This window comes from Pinus tabuliformis, chromosome 8, assembly GCF_031772625.1.
Source record: "Pinus tabuliformis cultivar Carrire ecotype Pingquan chromosome 8, CPIR1, whole genome shotgun sequence".
Taxonomy (NCBI): domain Eukaryota; kingdom Viridiplantae; phylum Streptophyta; class Pinopsida; order Pinales; family Pinaceae; genus Pinus; species Pinus tabuliformis.
In genome coordinates this window covers 300,891,763-300,898,906 of record NC_142294.1, presented here as the reverse complement: position 1 = coordinate 300,898,906, position 7,144 = coordinate 300,891,763, and the positions used below count along the sequence as shown (strand labels likewise).

Here is a 7,144-nt window from a genome sequence, read left to right as displayed (position 1 = left end):
TAGGTGTGAGTGTGGATCAACACAATATCACAAATTTACTATTCCATTGTTTATTCTCCAAAGATGGGCTAAGTGTCTTGTAGCCTTGAGGGTTAGTTTTAGTAGCCACAAGTAAGATGTGAGATCTCTCTTGCCATTTTGGTGAGTTCATAGGTTCAGTTCTCTTGGTCTTCTAGGGGCAAGATGCTTGGAACTTGGGTAGTGATGGTCTACCTACGTTACCATTCGTTAATGGTGGTGAAGTCTATGGAATTTTCCCATATATATATATATATATATATATATATATATATATATATATAAAACAAGGTCACACATAAGATGGGTGTTCTCCTTGTGGTTTCACCCCATCGACACAAGCATTTATGTCACACAATGCCCGACCTACTTTGTTGGAAGACTATTGTTGAAGGAAAAGCATAGGAGCTTGGTGGAGAAGAATCAAAGCTCCTTGTAATTGGAAGGTCATCTTTTGATCACATGAAGGACAATCAATGCTTGTGGGAGTATTTGGCATTAGGATGCAATGTTAGAGGTCTTATTTGTATGAGAGATCAATGACTTCTTATTCAGAGAAGAGATGCATGCAATAGTGTAGGCATGACATAAACACGACCAAATAACTTAATTTTGAAAATTCTAAGATATAATGTAAAACACATCCTTTATAAACAAAATAAATAATTAAATATTCAATTCAATATAAATATATTATTATTCTGATTTGATTTTAATTAAATCCTTAAATTTATCCACATATATTATTAATTACACCAGACACATTTTAAAATGAGATAAATTATCGTATACAACTAGGCATATAGAAGTAATTTATCCCTAAAAAAAATAAAAAATTAGAATTTTATCCCTCCAAAAATAAAAATAAAAACAAAATTTAGAAATCAAAATGATTTATGACTTAACTCCACCCCTATTTACAACATTTGACAACCATTATCTAACCATGTGTTACCTCCACACACAATCGATGAGGGTGGGAAACAAAACATTTGAAAACCATTACCTGACCATGCATTACCTCCATGCACAATTAGCTAAGGGAAAACATGACCAAATAACTTAATTGTGAAAACTCTAAGATATAATGTAATACACATCCTTTAAAAAAAAAATTATTATTAATTTCAATATAAATATATTATTATTCTAATTTGATTTTAATTAAATCCTTCGATTTATCCACATACATTATTAATTACACCAGACACATTTTAAAATGAGATAAATTGTCAGTAGAAGTAATTTATCCCTAAAAAAAACATTAAACCCCTATTTACAACATTTGACAACCATTATTTAACCATGTGTTACCTCCACCCATAATCGATAAAGATGGGAAACAAAATATTTGAAAACCATTACATAACCAGGCATTACCTCCGTGAACAATCAACTAAGGGAAAGAAACAAAGTGGTTTCAAATTTAAAACCCGACTTTTCTATGAGACCACATCCACACATAATCAACATTTAAAAACCACCACCCATTACCTCTATGCACAATCAACTAAGGGAGAGAACAAAGTGGTTCCAAATTTAACACTAAATTAAGTGGCACAGTAGAGAAGCATATGCGTTTAAATTATTTGGTTTAAAGATGACCATTTTACCTGACGAATACCCTCACGCAAGCACTTGATTATTATAGTGGCATTCCTCTCTATAAAATCTCATCACAACATACTTGCACAGGCAAGCCATTTTCAATACTGACCCCAATCTCTGGATCCAGCTATCCTTCAAAGAATTTTATGGGCAGTTGTTTTAGTATATGAATGGAATATGATTCCAGCTCACTGTATGTATGACATTTGAATCTTCTGTGCACCAGATTTTGCTATTATCATAGGTATTTAGTTTGGGAAGTAGAAAAATTCCACTTTACTTAAAAAAGAAACCACTTATATTTATATTCAGTATTAGTATTTATATTGTGAATATCCATCTAAGAGTTTTAGCCCATTGACCCAGAATATTAAGTATTTGAATAATTGAAATGACCGAACAAAACAAACACTACGACGAGGATTCTGAATTGGGGAGCAAGTACCAACAGTCTCGGTCGGTCTCTCTTACCTGGCGAGTTCCCTTGATCTCTAGAAACTTAACAAAATCTCTAGAAACTTAAATTTGTTAGCAATTTATATCGGTGATTTGGTTTTTCTATTACCATTCTACAGGTAACCGTTCAACCCCCGTTGTTTCGAAAAAAATGATGGTCTGGAAGCGGATCAGTGAATGGACTCCCTCTCATTTGTATTTCTTTATTGGGGAACAAGTAGTGAGGGTCTCACTTTCCATTGTCGGACGAATTCCCTTACGCAAGTAGTGGGAGTATTATAGTGGAATTCCTCTCTATGAAATCTCATTACAATTTATGTTACTAGAAATGCGACGAAATGCGACGATGGTCCGTGTTCTTTGGAAAAACTGCTCTAGAAACGAAACGACATTGGAAACATTGTCTTATACGCTGGTTCTCATTTTAGGTGGCCAGAAACTTGTTTCGCCAAAAACGTTCATCTGTTTTCACCTCCATTTCTCCTCCATTTAATAATATCCTTTTTTCCACTCAGGTTAACTCCCATTCCAACAATAGTCAACTTTTCGAACTGCATGCAAATTAGTTTCCTTTTGCAGTTGTGCATGTAAATTAATGGTAAGGCAAGGTTTGAGGAGCAATTAAGCTACATACTAGAGCAAATTTATCGATATCATTCAGCAGAGGTATCCAATGTGCAAATCAGATCCAAGCATCAATTAGTTCCACGCCCCCAGCGGATTAGATTCAGTGCCATTAGTTAGCTCCATGCCCCCATAATTAGATTTAGAGCCATGGTTTGTTTCTTACGTACCACCTTTGAAATTGCTTTAGTTTTGTGCTTAAATTTGTGTGGACACTCATAACTTTAAATCCTTGCACTGCCTTTTCTTTGAGTGTGTAGAACTCAGACCTGGGAAAGGCTACGCTAACTAAATGAGACTTTGTGTTTTTTTATTAATCACTTTTAAGTTTAATTAAATATGACATGGGTGAAATTTGTAGAATCATAATGGGTTACACTAGGTATTAGAGTGAAAGGTATTGATTGTCAAAGTAGCTTTTAAGTACATTAAGAGTTGTGATTACCATGGTTCTTTTTCCATTTTTCTCTGGAATTCTTCCTTTTGTGTTGGGTATCTAAACTGTTTAAAATAATTTGTTTGTGTGTATGCATTTGGATTACGACAATGAGATTTCTATACCAGTAAGGCTTATGCATGAGGTAGGATATGGATTTGGGAACTTGGATGCAACATGGATTTTGCAAAGGCCAAAGGTGCTCATAAAAAAGTTATTTGAACCAATCTCTGTGAATTGCTTGGATATGTTCCTTCTGTTGTTAATCTCAAGGATAAAACTCTTGAGAAAATTAACAATATTGGAGAGAATTGAACTATACATTTAAATATTTATATTTCAAATTCTTATTCTCGTTTTTTTCTCTCTCGTTTCTTATATGCGAAACCTCAAAACTTCGTTTCTTGTACCGTTCTTGTTTCTCGTTACGTTTCCCATTTCTCGTTTCTGGTAACATAGATTACAACCCCCACACAGGTAGGTCATTTTTGTTACTGGCCCCAATCTCTGTATCCATCTATCCTTCAGAGAATTTCATGGGGGTCTTTTTTTCTTGTACATCACCTCATCTTCCCACTGCCAAATCAGTTTTCATTGAGGAAGAGGTAGATGCATTGATTAGAAGGTTCCAGGAGCATGTGAAAGTAACAGAGATATTAAGAGAGAGATATGGCTTCTTCGTCTCATGCTGATTCCATTTGTTACGATGAGTTCATTTCTCCCCTTTCTTCAGAGCAGGAACTGCAAGTGCGGCATCTCTATTTTCTGCTTCCTTTAGCCAACCTAAGTCGTTGTCTGTCGACCACTGATATGGTTGTGTTGGTCATTGAAGCCATAGCTTCCATGGAATGGAACGACCACTGCTACAAGAAATGGGACAATGATGGGACAAGAAGTAAGTGAGATCAATCATCTGGATGGACGCCATACTGATCATGAAATAACATATTCTGGACTATTTAAGGGTGAGATTTATAATTCAAAGACATTGGAATGGAAAAGAGTGGGTGCTGGTTTGAGGGCAGGGCCTGTTTGCTCTAAATGTAGTGCACTTGGCGGAAAAGGGTTAATACTGCCTCCTTCAATGGACCCTGGAGAATGAAGCTTCTGACCATCTATGAGGAGGGCTTCCATTCCCTTATCGACATCAAATAGGAGAATGCAAAATCATTTCTCTGTCATTCAATTGTCTTCCTACGATATCCCCTCAGTTATGGAGCAGGCGTGGAATTGGGTACCGAGAATAGAAGGATTGCACGTGAACACCATTAAACTTTGGAAGAGAACGAATCTGAATAGAATGTGACGCAAGGTTTAATGGAGTGTTATTTTGTTTGGAATAGAGTATAATGGACTATAATGGATGACAAAGTTATGGATGTGGAAATACTTCACAAATCTAGCGCTGCCTGACCTGATCTTATACTTTTTCCTTCATGCACATATGAAAATTTGGAGACTCACCAACAAAAGTTTCAAAAAAAGAGATCCCTATGTAACATTCTCCTGAACTCAAAACAAAATATACCTATTTCTCTAGAAAATATATGTTTATTTCCCAAAACAAAATGAAAAGAAGTTGACCATTACACAATTTAATTCAACATCCAAAATGAATGGTACCAGTAGAATCTACTTTAGCACTCACAGGTTGGTTATTGATGGATTCCCCTTTCCATTGTTGACAATGTAGTCAGTGAGAACCTTTGTATATGGCCTTGTGTCAATGATTTCATCAGCATCAATCCCTGCTAAATAATTTCCCACAAGATTTCTAACGTTGTCCATTCCACTCTGAAAGCTTGACAGTCCAACCTCCTTAATCCCTTTCAATATGGTAGGTACGTCATCCAGCATAACTCCACGAATCTGCCAATTATGCCGAGTCGTTATATTTGCGCATCCCTCTGCTCCATATTTTTCAATCATGCTTGCCAAAAATTGAGTTTGGAGACTGGTAGTCACTCCATTTGGAATCTTAAGCGTCATCATGAATCTCCCATCTTCAAAAACCAACAAAGAATAAAAAATTGTTCGGCTCACAGTGATTAAATAACAAAAAAACTCAAAAATTCAGGTGAAGGCATAGCCTAGAGGAATTGAATTAGGGCACCTACACTGATGCTTTCTTCGGTGAAAAAGATCCAACCACTTCAGATGTACATCTATATTGTCCTTATTAACCTTCTCACTCTCAATTTCAGCCAAGGGATTCTTTGCAATTCTTTAATCTCATTCTCCATGAACAATTTCATGGGCTCCCTTTCTAACTTAATCTGCACACAGTAATCATCTCCATGAATGAATACACTCCAATTATTTCATTAGACACTTCAACCATATATCTATGGTTGAAGTGCAAGACATTTTCCAAAATTTCCAAAAACAATTACATTAAGTGGAATTTTGAAATTGCAGTTACTAAACATAATAATTACCTTAATAAGTTGAGCTTTGAATTTGAAAGACATTTTGCTGTAAATTAGCTGCTTTGGAAAATCCATCAAAAATTAGTTTCTTTGGAAAGTCCTATTTCAAAAAATAAAAATGTTACAGAAATAATATGTTGTCCTAAACTCTTGCCTTTATATCCCATGCTATCACAATAATTAAAATGACAAAACAGATGGCGTATAGCATACAACATGATAGTTTTCTAGAATCTTGAATTACATCATGGAAATGCTCCATGGCAATTATTAAAAGAGAAAATAGAAGAGTCTAGTGTCCAAGAAAATGGTACTTGGATTGATCTATAGATTGATACCAAAGTTCTCATTTATTATTAAAAAAGGGTTGGGTTTGATCCAGGCATTTTGAAACAAACTTGTGCATATTTAAGGAATTATTTGTTTCAAAGTCATTAATTCTAACAAAGGGATCTAGTGACCACAAAAGAAATCCAAGACAAAACTTTCCTTTGAAAGGAAAAATATTACAGACATGTACTCTGTGAATAATGGTGCTGAGTAATGCTTGACATTTGGATATCAATCAACACCCTTGTTGAATCTAATGATCCATACCTTATACGGTAGTATGTTCCTTCTATGACCAAACCAAATTTCCAAAACCCAATTTTTGTACGAATGTCTCTGCATTATGAGTCGTGTGGCCCAGATCTATCATTTTAAACATAATTCAAGGGTGAGAATTCAGATTGAGGAGATCAAATCTGTGATTCTCATTTCATATCGATGATTGATTAATTGTTCTTGGTCCTTGGACAATTTATTTGATCTAGAAAATATGTGATTGATTTATTCTAGTACAATAGCATGGTTGCTCTAACTCTTTGGCCATGTCATTACTATCATCAGAATTGAGGCCGTCAAATTTGGCTGCGAATCTGAGATGCAACACTGGAATTTGACACGAATCGAAAGCTCGACCTTTTTCTATTTTAAGCCTCATAGCTCTTGACGCAGGTGGATCTACTACATGATTGTGTGTCAGTTATCTGTAGATAAAATTCACCTTGGATATCCTATAATTTGTTCTTTCAAACTATGATCAGTTTTTAGATCGTTGTTTCACTATGAACATGTTTTGCTACATCAGATATGATAATTTCTTATGACTTTGTTGCGGGTGACAAGTGTTTTTGAAGGTGAGGTAGAGGTGACCTGAGTACAGTAACATCAAAATAATTGTGCTGAATTTATGTTGATTCCAGGTTCTAGAAATATCTTGAAATTTGACTGTCAAGAGATCAAATAATTGACCCATCTTTCCTATTCTTCAGATTTAAGGATATTCTCTGAATTTGTAATAAGCATAAGGATGCCCAAAAATTTACATGTAATTCAGCCATATATTAATTATTAGTTTGTACAAAGTTTGGATTAATGAAATTGGTATATTTTATTCCTAGTTTTATGAGTTCAATGTCTTTGCGTTAATGTGCCAACGTATGGTGTTAATTGCATAATACATATTATCCATTCAACCTGTCAATTGTAAGAAAAATTGGGTCGAATCGCATCCAAATGGAAGTGCAAC

The 7,144-nt window shown here is 34.9% G+C and overlaps 1 pseudogene; it reads right to left on the bottom strand.

Annotated features, from left to right (window-relative positions):
• Positions 1-4,786: 4,786 nt before the first annotated feature.
• Positions 4,787-5,613, bottom strand: LOC149235313 (ferredoxin--nitrite reductase, chloroplastic-like; annotated as a pseudogene).
• Positions 5,614-7,144: the final 1,531 nt, after the last annotated feature.